The sequence below is a fragment of the Lissotriton helveticus genome, chromosome 11 (assembly GCF_964261635.1).
Source record: "Lissotriton helveticus chromosome 11, aLisHel1.1, whole genome shotgun sequence".
Lineage (NCBI taxonomy): Eukaryota > Metazoa > Chordata > Amphibia > Caudata > Salamandridae > Lissotriton > Lissotriton helveticus.
The window spans coordinates 1871488-1887225 of record NC_136072.1 but is presented as its reverse complement, the minus strand read 5'-3'; the positions used below and the strand labels follow the sequence as shown (position 1 = coordinate 1887225).

General features: G+C 54.0%; 1 long non-coding RNA gene across 1 annotated transcript in view; it reads left to right on the top strand.

The window, feature by feature from the left end:
* Positions 1-14641, top strand: part of LOC144792926 (uncharacterized) — a 54660-nt gene extending 40019 nt beyond the window's left edge. Inside the window, exon 3 of the long non-coding RNA XR_013602639.1 lies at positions 13840-14641. This is a non-coding gene — a long non-coding RNA (uncharacterized LOC144792926). The remainder of the gene's footprint in view (positions 1-13839) is intronic.
* Positions 14642-15738: the final 1097 nt, after the last annotated feature.

Here is a 15738-nt window from a genome sequence, read left to right as displayed (position 1 = left end):
GGTCTTTTGCAGCTCACCGCCCCCCCCCCGCCCCCTCCCCACCGGGCTGACGTCGCTCTGGTCTGCCGCGCATACTGCGGCCAGCGTGGATAATCAATGTTGGGGATGAGCGGCCTAGATCTCCGGCACTCAATCATCCGCCGCCCGAGTCGCTGTGGCTCGGAGTGCCCCCATTTCTCTCGTACCCGGCAGCGGAGATCTCCGGGCGTGTTTGCCCACCTCTGTGCCCCTTCAGGTCCCGTGCCGGCAGGATAATTGGTGAGTTATTGTGGCGATGGCGCGGAGCGTCTAGATCACGCGTCCGCCATCGGCTGTGGCAAGCTCCGCCCCCTCCAGCACCCAAACTTAGTATAAGTATAGGAGCTGTGCCCCTAGGACTTTAGATTCACCTGGATGACATCTTGAAGCTGAAATCCTGGAACTTCGACATTCCATTTTGACTCGAAGACTAAGGACATCTCCCTTGTGGTCAAGGACTGACCACCCTGTTCAAACAGGCACACCAAGCAACTTGCCGGTCTGCAATGTCGAGGTTCCCGCCGGATCCCAAAGAGGCTGTGACACAGAACATGGACTTCCAGACATCTCTGACCACGACCCACGACCACCGCAAAGCTGAGACCCGTGCACTGTCAGCTCTGCACCCACACAGCACAGCATTCAACCTTGTACACTGCCAGTTCTGCACACACACAGCACAGCATTCATCCGTGTGCACTGCCAGCTCTGCACCCACACAGCACAGCATTCAACCTTGTACACTGCTAGTTCTGCACCCACACAGCACAGCATTCATCCTTGTACACTGCAAGCTCTGCACCCACACAGCACAGCATTCAACCTTGTACACTGCCAGTTCTGCACACAGCACAGCATTCATTCGTGTGCACTGCCAGCTCTGCACCCACACAGCACAGCATTCAACCTTGTACACTGCCAGTTCTGCACCCACACAGCACAGCATTCATCCGTGTACACTGCCAGCTCTGCACCCACACAGCACAGCATTCAACCTTGTACACTGCCAGTTCTGCACCCACACAGCACAGCATTCAACCTTGTACACTGCCAACTCTGCACCCACACAGCACAGCATTCAACCTTGTGCACTGCCAGCTCTGCAGCCACACAGCACAGCATTCATCTGTGTGCACTGCCAGCTCTGCACCCACACAGCACAGCATTCATCCGTGTGCACTGCCAGCTCTGCACCCACACAGCACAGCATTCAACCTTGTACACTGCCAACTCTTTACCCACACAGCACATCATTCAACCTTGTACACTGCCAGCTCTGCACGAACAGCACAAAATTCATCCTTGTGCACTGCCAGCTCTGCACCCACACAGCACAGCATTCAACCTCGTGCACTGCCAGCTCTGCACCCACACAACACAGCATTCAACCTTGTACACTGCAAGGTACACGGAAGGGATTTGTAGATGCTGCTTCTGTCCGGAGGGTGGAAGAGGCTTTGACCCATTTCGGGACCTGTTGTAATTTCTCTTGTGGGCCTAAAGCCATTCCCCTTCTTTTGATTTGTTTCAGTGTCCATTAAAAATCTTTGCTTCCTAGTGATCACCCTTTGCCTCTTTGTCCCTCTTTTTTCCTTTGTTCCTCCCACGCAGCAGGAACTAAGTACTGTCTCATTCCGCTATGGTTCTTTGTCTATTTTTGTCTTGGTTTCCTGCTCTGTTAGCCTGTTTTCAGCTTCAGAGGCATAGCTGCTTACATGTAAATATAGCATTCCTCCCACCTTCTCTTAATGCCGCAGTTGTTAGTGCTGCATCCCTCCGTACCTCCCGCTCCGTAGATTGTATTTGTTTAGCCTTTTTGCACTTTTCATGTCCACCGTCAGTTGGGCTTCTTCTTGGTAGGGTATTCGTTTTGTTTTTGGATTTCTTCTAAAGGGGATTGGGCTTGTTGATGTCTTGTCTCCCAAATGATAGTTTTTCTCTGTCATGGTTTCACTCTGCTGCTCAGGAAGTTGCTTGGTCGCACTCCAACACCACCTCCTGCCGGGCTCTGGTGCACTTCGTGGTCTGTGGGTTACAAGGCTGCAGTCGATTCGTCGGGTGTGGCTGTCTTTAATAAACACCGAGATAGAGCTACCCAGCAACCGTGCCTCCGTCGGTCTTCGGACTCATGCCTAATCATGGTGATAGTTTTCACTCAGCTGTCCGTGAGCCCCAGCTCTGCTCAACGCGCAGGAAAATAAATTACATGCATCCCCAGACACGTGAATAAAAAAAATAGAAGTTTCTAATTTGCAGCTGCTGCCTTCAAACTCTGTCGCTGAGCTTGAGAAGGGCCCGCTGCTGGGTCGTCACGTGTTGCACTTTAATAAACCGCGAGAGAGTGACGGCATCAGCCGCGCCTCCCCATCTCTTTGGACGCATGCCTAATGAAGACGCCAGAGAGGGACCGCAGCCGCCGCGCCTCCCCATCTGTCTTTGGACTCATGCCTAATGAAGACGCCAGAGAGGGACCGCAGCAGCCGCCGCGCCTCCCCATCTCTCTGGACTCATGCCTAATGAAGACGCCAGAGAGTGACCGCAGCAGCCGCGCCTCCCCATCTGTCTCTGGACTCATGCCTAATGAAGACGCCAGAGAGTGACCGCAGCAGCCGCGCCTCCCCATCTCTCTGGACTCATTCCTAATGAAGACGCCAGAGAGTGACCGCAGCCGCCGCGCCTCCCCATCTCTCTGGACTCATGCCTAAGGAAGACACCAGAGAGTGACCGCAGCCGCCGCGCCTCCCCATCTGCCTCTGGACTCATGCCTAATGAAGACGCCTGTTTTCACTCCGCTGTCATTCAGCCCACAGCACGGCCTGTGAATGTCCTGTCATTTAATCTCTGGTAACTGATGGTATCCAATACATTTACGCACTCCTAGATGGCTGGCTGGTCGCCACTGTTTACAGCTAACCAGTCACTGTTAACAGGTAATGCAATGTAGGTGGGAACTACGACCACATCCGATAAACAAACTGTTCATTCATTTCAATAAAGATCCCCAAAAAGGTAAACCTCTGTGCGAGACTCACATGTGGGCACAATTATGTCGTCTTATCTTTCAACTTGGGCCATTTATTATAATTAGTAGCACAAGAAGGGTACAAGGTTCCCCGGGAAGAGTGGTAGAAAGAAGGAGTGTGTGTGCGAGTAAGAGGGGGGAATCCCCCAGTTGGAACTAAAACCCTCACACACCCAGCAAGCTAGGTGTCATGCTTCATCATATGGGTTCTGCTCCTCGTCAGACTGGCGCTGCAATGTCTGACGGGCTCCCGAAACCGGGGCTCTTTATCGGAGATCTTTTGTTCCGGCCATATGGTGCATGCGTGTGAGAGGGCAAGGGGAGTGTGGTTGTGGCGTGAAAGTGAAGTTAAAAAAGGTGAGTCAATCCACAGTCTAGTTTATTCTCGTGGTAGACTCCCTTGTTTAAAAGGGGTGAGAGGGGAGCTGCTCTGCGTCCAGCCTCGGACGCCGACCGTGGGGTAGGTGCATCGGTCAGGACCGGATGCCGATAAGGTAGCATACCTTCCTAGCCGGTCCCACGGGAGCAGACTGCGAGGTACCTCAGGGAATCATCTGGTGTTACAACACTGCAGCAGGACCTATTGGCCTGCACCCCGGTATAACTGACCAATAGAAGGTTGTATACCCCAATTGCAAGTTTTGTTCCTTCACCATTATAAATTGTCACTGTGTGGTACTATCTGTTGAGGTCCTGAAGAATTGCCATCAGTCATGAAACATGTTGACCATACTTGAGGGTAGCAGTTAACATTGCTCGGATAGTTCCGGGGCATTTTAGCTCCCCTCTCACCCCTTTTAAACAAGGGAGTCTACCACGAGAATAAACTAGACTGTGGATTGACTCACCTTTTTCAACTTCACTTTCACGCCACGACCACACTCCCCTTGCCCTCTCACACGCATGCACCATATGGCCGGAACAAAAGATCTCCGATAAAGAGCCCCGGTTTCGGGAGCCTGTCAGACATTGCAGCGCCAGTCTGACGAGGAGCAGAACCCATATGATGAAGCATGACACCTAGCTTGCTGGGTGTGTGAGGGTTTTAGTTCCAACTGGGGGATTCCCCCCTCTTACTCGCACACACACTCCTTCTTTCTACCACTCTTCCCGGGGAACCATGTACCCTTCTTGTGCTACTAGTTTCTGGACCAGTACAATGGACCCCGTAAAATATTGTCCTAATCCAGTCCCCCTTTGTTGAAACCATTTATTATAACACTGCACCAAATCTTGGCCCCACCCAGCACATCTTGAAACCGATCACACATTTTAATAAAGCCTGCTTGCAGGCTTGTTCCTCGAAAGCTCCCCTTCCACCCCACGCTTTAAATCTGCTCAGTGCATTCATTCAGACCAGGCTGGTCTCTCCCTGACTACCCCTAGATCAACCACAAATCTTAGATTGGGAATTACAAGAAATACCATGTCCCCCTCACCACTGACCTTGAATTGACACTCTCCCTTAACCCATCATTTCTAATCTTCTGTGCACAGCTCCATTTTCCAGTATTACAAAGACAACAAGTCAAGTCCAAGAGCTCGCACCAATGTCATGCAAGTACACCAGCCAGATAGTTTTTTTACATTTAGTACTTTGTTTACAGAACATTCATTAGTAAAAGGCCTTGGGTACATACAAAGCTATATTTCAAGAAAGCAGGTCTGCCTGTTACACATGCGGTCTGTAAAAAAATCAAAATGTACTCTTATCAGGGGTTTAATGTTTGCATATTGAGAAATACTCAAATCTGATCACAGCAATAACACAGTTGGCTTGTACTGATGAGCGTTTTGTTCTGAAGTCAGGGAGCAGTTTGATTTCTTCAACCGAGAAACCCACCATTTTCACTTAGAAACAGTTTGAGCAGCAAAAGGCAGAAAACGCAAGAACATTAATCGAGAAGATGGGCCTGCATATTACACATCAAACAGCGTACCCAAAAATAGGTCAACGTCACATCAAAGCAAAACAAGAATTTGCAATGCAATAGATCATACAATTGCAAGAGTTTGAGCTATTTACATTGTAACTAATAACACCTTTTATTTATGTGTTTTGAAAACCTGCATGCGGTGCATAAGCACACACTTTGTACTTCTAGTCCTTGCTTACGAGAAGCAAGGCTGGCAGCAAGAGGTGCAGTTACTGCCAGCCTTGCTTCTCGTAAGCAACAGCTATAAGTACAGAGTGCGTGTTTACGCACCACATGCAGGTTTTCAAAACACATAAATAAAAGGCAGTGTCATTACAATGCCAATAGATCAAACTCTCGCAAATGCGAAACCTTTTGCATTGCAAATGCTTGTTTAATAACTTGTCAGCATCTACAGCATACACTGGCAAAGCCAGAAAGTCAGCTACCACTTTTAAAAGGTGGCGCTATTGGCTTTGCCAATGTTTAAGTGTTGTTTTTGTCTGAGCAGGCTGCATGCGCTCCTGGAGGGGCAGGTTTTAGAGTTGTGCACGGTGTGGGCAGCCTCGCTCACTGCCTGCCCATGAGCCTGTCTGCACCCTGCCACAGGGGCGTCGGCCCAAAGCGCTCACCAAGGAGCCAGCCTTGCCACAGGGGCATCGGCCCAAAGCGCTCACCAAGCAGCCAGCCCTGCCACAGGGGCGTCGGCCCAAAGCGCTCACCAAGGAGCCAGCCCTGCCTGCCACAGGGGCGTCGGCCCAAAGCGCTCACCAATGAGGCAGCCCTGCCACAGGGGCGTCGGCCCAAAGCGCTCACGAAGGAGCCAGCCCTGCCACAGGGGTGTCAGCCCAAAGCGCTCACCAAGGAGCCAGCCCTGCCTGCCACAGGGGTGTCAGCCCAAAGCGCTCAACAAGGAGCCAGCCCTGCCACAGGGGCGTCGGCCCAAAGCGCTCACCAAGGAGCCAGCGCTGCCACAGGGGCGTCAGCCCAAAGCGCTCACCAAGGAGCCAGCGCTGCCACAGGGGCGTCGGCCCAAAGCGCTCACTAAGGAGCCAGCCCTGCCACAGGGGCGTCGGCCCAAAGCGCTCACCAAGGAGCCAGCGCTGCCACAGGGGCGTCGGCCCAAATCGCTCACCAAGGAGCCAGCCCTGCCACAGGGGCGTCAGCCCAAAGCGCTCACCAAGGATCCAGCGCTGCCACAGGGGCGTCGGCCCAAAGCGCTCACCAAGGAGCCAGCCCTGCCTGCCACAGGGGCGTCGGCCCAAAGTGCTCACCAAGGAGCCAGCCCTGCCACAGGGGCATCGGCCCAAAGCGCTCACCAAGGAGCCAGCCCTGCCTGCCACAGGGGTGTCAGCCCAAAGCGCTCAACAAGGAGCCAGCCCTGCCACAGGGGCGTCGGCCCAAAGCGCTCACCAAGGAGCCAGTCCTGCCACAGGGGCGTCGGCCCAAAGCGCTCACCAAGGAGCCAGCCCTGCCACAGGGGCGTCGATCCAAAGCGCTCACCAAGGAGCCAGCCCTGCCATAGTGGTGTCGGCCCAAAGCGCTCACCAAGGAGCCAGCCCTGCCACAGGGGCGTAGGCCCAAAGCGCTCACCAAGGAGCCAGCCCTGCCACAGGGGCGTCGATCCAAAGCACTCACCAAGGAGCCAGCCCTGCCACAGGGGCGTCGATCCAAAGCGCTCACCAAGGAGCCAGCCCTGCCACAGGGGCGTCGGCCCAAAGTGCTCACCAAGGAGCCAGCCCTGCCACAGAGGCGTCGGCCCAAAGCGCTCACCAAGGAGCCAGCCCTGCCTGCCACAGGGGCGTCGGCCCAAAGCGCTCACCAATGAGGCAGCCCTGCCACAGGGGCGTCGGCCCAAAGCGCTCACGAAGGAGCCAGCCCTGCCACAGGGGTGTCAGCCCAAAGCGCTCACCAAGGAGCCAGCCCTGCCTGCCACAGGGGTGTCAGCCCAAAGCACTCAACAAGGAGCCAGCCCTGCCACAGGGGCGTTGGCCCAAAGCGCTCACCAAGGAGCCAGCGCTGCCACAGGGGCGTCAGCCCAAAGCGCTCACCAAGGAGCCAGCGCTGCCACAGGGGCGTCGGCCCAAAGCGCTCACCAAGGAGCCAGCGCTGCCACAGGGGCGTCGGCCCAAAGCGCTCAGCAAGGAGCCAGCGCTGCCACAGGGGCGTCGGCCCAAAGCGCTCACCAAGGAGCCAGCCCTGCCACAGGGGCGTCAGCCCAAAGCGCTCACCAAGGCGCGAGCGCTGCCACAGGGGCGTCGGCCCAAAGCGCTCACCAAGGAGCCAGCCCTGCCTGCCACAGGGGCGTCGGCCCAAAGTGCTCACCAAGGAGCCAGCCCTGCCACAGGGGCATCGGCCCAAAGCGCTCACCAAGGAGCCAGCCCTGCCTGCCACAGGGGTGTCAGCCCAAAGCGCTCAACAAGGAGCCAGCCCTGCCACAGGGGCGTCGGCCCAAAGCGCTCACCAAGGAGCCAGCCCTGCCACAGGGGCGTCGATCCACAGCGCTCACCAAGGAGCCAGCCCTGCCATAGGGGCGTCGGCCCAAAGCGCTCACCAAGGAGCCAGTCCTGCCACAGGGGCGTCGATCCAAAGCGCTCACCAAGGAGCCAGTCCTGCCACAGGGCCGTCGGCCCAAAGCGCTCACCAAGGAGCCAGCCCTGCCACAGGGGCGTCGATCCAAAGCGCTCACCAAGGAGCCAGCCCTGCCATAGGGGTGTCGGCCCAAAGCGCTCACCAAGGAGCCAGCCCTGCCACAGGGGCGTCGGCCCAAAGCGCTCACCAAGGAGCCAGCCCTGCCACAGGGGCGTCGGCCCAAAGCGCTCACCAAGGAGCCAGCCCTGCCACAGGGGCGTCGATCCAAAGCGCTCACCAAGGAGCCAGCCCTGCCACAGGGGCGTCGATCCAAAGCGCTCACCAAGGAGCCAGCCCTGCCACAGGGGCATCGGCCCAAAGCGCTCACCAAGGAGCCAGCCCTGCCACAGGGGCGTCGGCCCAAAGCGCTCACCAATGAGGCAGCCCTGCCACAGGGGCGTCGGCCCAAAGCGCTCACGAAGGAGCCAGCCCTGCCACAGGGGTGTCAGCCCAAAGCGCTCACCAAGGAGCCAGCCCTGCCTGCCACAGGGGTGTCAGCCCAAAGCGCTCACCATGGAGCCAGCCCTGCCACAGGGGCGTCGGCCCAAAGCGCTCACCAAGGAGCCAGCGCTGCCACAGGGGCGTCAGCCCAAAGCGCTCACCAAGGAGCCAGCGCTGCCACAGGGGCGTCGGCCCAAAGCGCTCACCAAGGAGCCAGCCCTTCCACAGGGGCGTCAGCACAAAGCGCTCAGCAAGGAGCCAGCGCTGCCACACGGGCGTCGGCCCAAAGCGCTCACCAAGGAGCCAGCCCTGCCACAGGGGCGTCAGCCCAAAGCGCTCACCAAGGAGCGAGCGCTGCCACAGGGGCGTCGGCCCAAAGCGCTCACCAAGGAGCCAGCCCTGCCTGCCACAGGGGCGTCGGCCCAAAGTGCTCACCAAGGAGCCAGCCCTGCCTGCCACAGGGGCGTCGGCCCAAAGCGCTCACCAAGGAGCCAGCCCTGCCTGCCACAGGGGCGTCGGCCCAAAGCGCTCACCAAGGAGCCAGCCCTGCCTGCCACAGGGGTGTCAGCCCAAAGCGCTCAACAAGGAGCCAGCCCTGCCACAGGGGCATCGGCCCAAAGCGCTCACCAAGGAGCCAGCCCTGCCACAGGGGCTTCGGCCCAAAGCGCTCACCAAGGAGCCAGTCCTGCCACAGGGGCGTCGATCCAAAGCGCTCACCAAGGAGCCAGCCCTGCCATAAGGGTGTCGGCCCAAAGCGCTCACCAAGGAGCCAGCCCTGCCACAGGGGCGTCGGCCCAAAGCGCTCACCAAGGAGCCAGCCCTGCCACAGGGGCGTCGGCCCAAAGCGCTCACCAAGGAGCCAGCCCTGCCACAGGGGCATCGGCCCAAAGCGCTCACCAAGGAGCCAGCCCTGCCACAGGGGCGTCGATCCAAAGCACTCACCAAGGAGCCAGCTCCGCCACAGGGGCGACGGCCCAAAGCGCTCAGCAAGGAGCCAGCCCGGCCTTCGAGGCGCCTGTCTCAGTTCTCTCGAAATGTGGGACTGGCGAAGCGTGCGCGCCAAGAAACAGTCTTTCCTTTAAAATTATGGTAAATTGAGGTTGGGCCCTTCAACGCTGACGGGAGAGCTGTTCCTTTGGGTGGTTGTTTAGCTTGGTTTTAATTGTTGTTCATGCGGACTTTCTTGTGTTCATCCCTTTGTTCTCTTCGCACTCGGAGCCTTTTCTGGCGCCTCCTTCAGGTTTTTACCTCCTTCCTCGGGGCCCCGCATTGTTAGCCGGCCCGCCTGGGGATGAGGCCGGAAGCGGCCCCATTGTGCTGGGTTCAGCTGGGAAAGAAGAGCCTCAGTAAACAGCCGTCTGCAGGGCTGTGCCACAGGCTTCCCTGACCCGGGCCAGACTCTGAGAAGGGGGTGGGGGAAGGGTGCAGTCTTGGCCTCAGAGGGGTGTGGCCTCAGTGCCAGCAAGCAGTGGGCGGGGCCTATGAATGGGCACATACTCTGAATCAATATCCTGCCCCAGTGCTATACCCAGGGTCACTGGCATTATTCGATTGTGTGGTCGCTGCCTTTTTGCGCATCCTTATAGATTTGCCTCATTTGCCACATAATCTATAATTTGCTGCATAATCTGCAGATTTAACAAAGTTTCTAACTCAAATAGTTCAAATGTTACTAAAACACAGCAACACTTGTTCCTGCGCCGTGGAAGGCCATTTGCATAGGTTGACTGGTCACCTTTCTAGATGCTTACTGTTATATTTAGGGTTACACTGGTACTAATGAGGTGCAACCAACACCCAAACAGTGTAAAAATGACAAAATAATGAAGTAATACGGTCTTAAAGTGCTGCATGATTTGCCATTTGTTGCCGCCTAATTTACACTATGCTACTGCATACTTTGGCCCTCCCCTGCTGCATAATCCCAGTGGCCCTGGCTATATCCTGCTTCTGTACCCCATGTGGTATGTGCAGAGATTTACCTATAGTAAGGATGTTCAGAAGGTTTGATGGTAACAGGAGACCTTTCCACTGCTCCTTGTGAGACTGCAGTGCATGGAGGTGACCGGAGCTCCCAGCAACGAAGAGGGCAGTGCACAGCGACTGGAGTTTGTATGCAGCCCTCTGACCGCAAACGGAAGCTAATCAGGGTAGGTTGGTGGGCTCTGCTCAGGGACTGGAGATCTTAGTCCCGAAGACGCTACACCCCCAAAATGCAAAAAAAGAAGTGAAGTGGTCGGCCAGTGCTTAATTTGAGGCAGTGGTTTCCGGTGCTCTGCACCGGCACTTAATTGTCAACACCAGCACTTATGTCAGACTGCCACTGGGTGGCGCTGTTTGCCTAATTCAGAGATGAGCATACCAGCATTTGTTTGTTAATTCAATATAGATTAAAAACGACTAATAGCTGTCGCACACGCCCTTATTATACCTTTGTGGGTCTGCAACAGTCTGAATTGTTACACTAGTAGAAGTGCTCATGCCAGTAGTTGTGTTGGTGCAGTCATTGGCGGTGCAGGCAATGGGCAATGTGTGGTGCAAGCTGCAGTGTCCTCCTGACGAGGGCCCTGGCACTTACTGGTTTACAAATTAAGCAATGGGCCTTGCACAGCCAGAGTACATCCTGTCCTCTGCTCGCAGCCAGGCGACATGGAACGGCACCCTAGAAACCAAAGCGTTTTGTGGAACTATCATCAGTCTGTGAAGTGCAGGAGTGACTGTTCCCGCCTGCACTGGAAGAGCAAGGGTTAATCTGGACCCACAGGGGAGGCCTTTCTCAGGAGGCTTGAGGTAGCCAATGGCTGGGCGGCAGTATTGTATGGGGGATGATGTCATTCAACTCTGGTGTCATGTGATCTTGATGGAGCAGGGGTGAGATAAAAAATGTTGTGTACCCCTTGTGAAGTCATACTCTTATAACCATAACCAATTTAATCGTGTGAAGCTTGAATAACTAACCACCAAAATTACACTTAGACATAAAATTACATGTGGGTATGAACTGCTATTTGTGAAAATTAATTAGTTAATAATTGTGAACATAGTCATATTAATATAGTGCTAAAGTATGAAAACAGCATGTTTTTTTGCTTTATAAACATGTATGTCTTATCGTGGCAAAAAGAAAATAAGTAGTGTTGGACTTGGCCCGTAGGGCACGTTCACCCCTAGACTTTTTGCTTTTATTTGTGACCCTGGGTTAGTGATTTTTGGGTCTCTGCGCACTTTTACCCTGGGTCCCAGAGTAAAGTGCGTGCGTGTAGTATGGCTGGCCTGCCCTCCCATAGGAATGCATGGGGAATGTGTGTGTCCCTGGTAGTTCCTTATGCGTGGGGAGTGCAGGCTCGAGTTTGCTATGTGTGAACTCGTGAGAGTGAATGCTGCACGATGGTATGTGTGGCTTGTATGTGTCTAGAAGAGAAGTGCTACTTCTGGACATTGAGATATGTGTGCAGTAAGGGTGCTGGAGCGTGATTGGCTGGAGCTGGCTGGCATGCCAGGCTCCAGGAAGTCTGGATGGGTCTGCCCGGTGGTGAGTGTGAGATCAGCATGAGTGATGTGTGGGAGGAGTGCACCTGTGTCCTGGATGGGCTGGGTTTTCCCCACACAATGCTGGCTCCGCCCCCCTGTGGTGTGTCTAACGACCCTAGCCTCCCCAGTGAAAGAAAGGGGTGGTTGGGCCATCAAGGGGGCTCCCAAGCCAGCTGCAACTGGTTTTCCCCCACCCTGCACCCTTAGACAAAGGAATGTACTGTATAAAAATGGGGCTGTGTCCCCACAGAAGTTGTTCTGCTTTTGGATCCTGCCAGAGGGGGCTGTTGCTGCTGCTGGGGCCAGGAGGACCACCACTTGGACTGTCTCCCTGCCTGGAGACCCAGCGTGCTTGCTCTGGCCCAGCCTTGCCCCCCCCTGCCTGCCTCCAGCCCCTGCTGGAGCTTGTGCTGTGCCTAAAGCACTGAGAACGCTGCTCTCTGCCCTTCAGCGCTGGGGAGCGCTGAGATTCATTGCCTAGCGCTTGAGAGCGCTTTATTTGCTCCTAGCGCTGTGAGCGCTTTATTTGGTCCTGTGGCGTTGGGGAGCGCCTTTCCTGTGATAGCGCTGCTAGCGCTTTGGGTGCCCTTCGCCGGTGCCCACCCGGCATCTGGTCGCCCCGTGTGGTGATCTAGCGGCGCGGGTGCCACCCCGCTCATTGCCACTTTATTTTGCCCGTTTCCTTTGAGAATCAAGAGCCGCCGCCCACCCGGCGTTGCCTTGTGTTCACCGCCGCAGCCCAGGAGTGTGTGTAGCCCCCGCCGGGCCGCCGCGCTGCATACCGCGACCCGGAAGTGCTGGGTCGGCTGGCCAATCGCTGCGCGGCCCGGGAGAGGCGAACCGGAAGTCCCGCCCCCGCAGCCGAGCAGCAGAGCAGAGACGCTGCCGGCCGTGTTCGAGGTGCCACGAGGGACGAGGAGCCCCGCGCCGCCCGGAGAGGTGTGCCAGCAGTGTTCCTGCCCCCGCAGCACCAGCGAGGACCCGGTGAGTGCGGGGCGGGTTCTTTGTTGTTCTACAAGCGGCCCCGTTGGGAGGGGGCCGCTCCAACGGGCGCAGCATTACTTTGTGGGAGCCGAGAGGCTCCGGGGGCATTCACCTTTGTCCCGAGTCCCCCGTGAGGGACTCCACCGAGGCCAGTTCTTTGGTCGTGAGCCTGCGAGGCTCCCAACCCCCCTTTGTGCAGAGTCCCCCGAGGAGGGACCCCAACGTGCCACAATCGTGTTGGCGAGCCCAGAGAGGCTCTGGGGGCATTTTCCTCTTTGTAAGAAGCCCTGAGAGGCTCGAGGGCTCATTTGATTTACGAGCCTGCGAGGCTCGAGGCGCCATCTCTTGTTCTTTGAGCCCCGAGAGGTTCTCCAGTTGTTCCTGGGTCCCCCGTGAGGGCAACTGCCACGTTTAGGCCCCCTGACTTTGGGACACAGGGCGTCCTAGCCCTAGAGAGGCCAGTTGGCCTAGGGACAGTCACAGGTGGTGACTTATGTGAGTTTGGCGCAATTGTTCATTTTCTGCACCTCTGAATGTATTGTTGATGCATCATGTGTTTTCCTCCCTTATACCTCTGAATGAATGTTATGCATTGGATCATGTTATGTTCTTACACCCGTACAGGTATGGTGATACTTAGGTGGTTGTTGTCCTCCTAGCGCAGGTGGTGCTAGTGAGGTCCTGTTACCAGTGATTACTGGTTGTGTGCTCTAATTTTATATTGTGTGCTACAGTGATTTTACTTTCTAAAGTGCTTTTTCTGAAAGTGTTACTTCTAAAAGTGCATACCCTTGACAGTGGTCCAGGTGGCCCTGTCCTGTACATAATCCCTTGTAAATTCCGCCCGTGCCTGTTGGCACAGTGTAACAATATGTGTGATTTATCTGATGTATATTTATTATAATACAAAGGCTATTTTCATATAACCTTGTGTGGAGTTTCCTTTGTGGTGGGCCTTTGGGTGTTGTTACTGGGGTGCGTGCGCAAATACTTAACTTACATCGCCTCCAAGTTTAGCCTTGCTGCTCGCGCCACGTTACCTAGAGGGTGAGCAGGGGTTATCTTGGCGTGTAACTCCCTTGCCCTGACTTGGGAGTGGTGGTCTCTGACTGACTTTGGTGAAAGCCCAGGCCAGCCGGGGATCCCATTTCCAACAAGTACATTAGTTAAGTATAAAAAGCTACATGCCTGCTTCTGCTAGGTAACTTACTAATGGGTGAATTTAGAATGGTGGGAGGTGAACAGAAAAAACTGTATTTCTATATTTTAACACTCTGTTGTTTGTTTTCGCACTAGTTCTCATTGAGGATTGTGTGGCCTAGCGGTAATAAATGGCTGCTGACTGAGAGTCTTTCCGCCTGCGCAATAGTGAATATCCAAGTCAGCGGAGAGCCTGGTACGTCCAGCGGGTGATGTCACGGTCAGCTTGACCCAGGAGTGCAAGAGGATGCCAAGAGTTGTTTTGCAGTTGGGAACGGAAAAGCGATGTAAGGAATGAACTGAAGGACAAAGTGTAAAAAAGAAACTGAGATGACATACATGGGAACGGACGAAATGACTGCGCATATTTTGAAAAACTGGTTCTACCAAGGATGGATGTGGGGATCGTTGTCATCCCATTGATGGACCAATCAGAATAAGTTGTGGACCCTAAAAGTTTCACATTTAGTTAGATAGCTAGAGAAAAAGAGTATAAAAGAGCTTGTTCGAAAAGGGTATAAAAGCTTGCTCCTGAATTTTACTTTGCACCACGACATGCTGTCGGTCTGAACTATTTTATGGTGCTCGAGACTTTGAAATATTGTTGGACTTTAACTTTGGAGCAATGGAGATGACTGAACGCAGATTTTATTTTTAAGCTTGAAGGAGGATAGAGGCAGTTTGAGACTTGTGCATCTGTTTTATGGCAGAGTTAGGTCATATTATTTCCATTCCATTTCTTTTTAACATGTACTAAATAAATGGCTAAATTATTTCTTGTCTGAATAAACTAATTCCCTTTTCCTAAATGAATAGATAAAGCTTATTTTAAAATTAACTAGAGTTATTTTATTTAAATTAAATGTCATGACAGAATAAAGTTAATGTTTTATGTGGATTACTATGATTAAGCTGGTCTTAGTCTCCTTCAACTAACTTCTACAAGATGATCTATTGACCAGATAGTGGAGTGCCTTGGTGTAGAGTTCTCCAGGTAATAGGTTAGCACATGTATAAAAGATTCTATAAATGTATATAATGCATAAAGCATAGACCTAGGTACCCCGCTAACCAGCAGCTCCACTTCTTTATCACTGATTCAGATGTAATGTGGATGTATGTGAGTGACTCACGGTGCAATGGGCCCCACCGATGAGTGAATAGTGGTTATATCTGAGTTAGGTGAAATGAGTAGTAAAGGTTGCTAGAGAGCCGCGCTGGATCAATCTCGGGTACCAAGATGCTCCGGTTGGATGGCTAGGTGCTGCCCTTGGGCTACTGACTACATAAGAGTAACGTGGTTGAGCAGCCAGACTTACTCCAGTAGGAGGTACCCACCACACAAGGCAGTACTCACAGCTGTACCTGTGAAAACACAATAGGTATTTTATTTACAGGTAACAAAAAAGGGAGGTTAAATTTGGGACGTCTTCGGAACAGATGTGTGGGGCAACTGTTGCCCGGCGACAGCATAATATAGCACTTTTCTGATATCTGACATGATTTCTCAATAGCCCTGGGTTCAAGGCTGGACAACTCAGTGAATTTGATAATAGGAAGTTGTGAATCCAGCAAAACAGTCACAATGTAAAACGTACCACCCAAAACGATCAAGCAGAGGCGCATATTTCATGTGTTGAATGTCCATTAGCTCAAATCCTTGATGGGTGAAAGGGGCTACTGTGAACTAGGGAATCTGTGCCTGGGGCACGTGACTGAGCTCAGACGTGGGACTTGGTCTCGCCGCAATCTGGGGCTGCTATGGGTGGTTTAATGGGGCAAGCAATCAAGGTATGTCCATGAGAGCACCAAACCTCATGGACGCGTATCCCAAAACCCCTCCTTAACGGTCAAGACTTTTAGTTGGTGGCCGCACCCACTAGTCCGGGAGCAGCGACTTCACTGGACACAGGAAAACAAGTTGGAACTGGGATTTAGGGAGCACACTTAACCTTCAGTAGCTAGTAACTCGGAAAGCAGAAACTTTAGATGGAA